Here is a 665-nt window from a genome sequence, read left to right as displayed (position 1 = left end):
CAGCAGCTGCTGCAGCAACTGCCGCAGCTGCAGCAGCCCGAACGACGGCAGCAGCAACAGCAGCAGCAAAACTGGCAACGGCAGCAGCAGGAACAACACAAGCACCAGAACAGCCAACAACAGCAACTGCAGCGAAGCCAGCAGCAGCAGCAACAGCGGGCCCAGCAACAGCAGCAACAGCAGCCGCAGACCTAACAGCAGCAGCAGCAGCAGAACTAGCAACAGCAGCAGCACAACTAGCAGCAGCAGCAGCAGCAGCAGAACTGGCAGCAGCAGCAGCAGCACAACTAGCAGCACTAGCAGCAGAACTAGCAGCAGCAGCAGCAAGCACCAGCAGCATCAGCAGAACCAGCAGCAGCAGCATAACTAGGCAGCAGCACCATAACTAGCAGCAGCATAACTAGCAGCAGCAGCAGCAGCAGCAAACCTGAATAAGGCATTTGTTTCTTCAAGTAGAAAGTGGATTTGAGTTTTTCCAAAGAGCGAAAAAGGGGAAGACAAAAAGGCGACAAAGAAGAAGACAAATCTGCTGAAACTGATAAGGCCTAAAATAAATAAATAAATAAATTAAAATAATTAAATTAAATTATTTAAATTAATTAAATTAAATTAAATTAAACTAATTAATTCGCAGGCTAGAAGTGGGAAGTGGAGGCTTGTTCGTT

This window comes from Eimeria tenella, genomic scaffold, assembly GCF_000499545.2.
Source record: "Eimeria tenella Houghton genomic scaffold, Eth_scaff3939, whole genome shotgun sequence".
Taxonomy (NCBI): domain Eukaryota; phylum Apicomplexa; class Conoidasida; order Eucoccidiorida; family Eimeriidae; genus Eimeria; species Eimeria tenella.
This window is presented reverse-complemented; position numbering follows the sequence as displayed.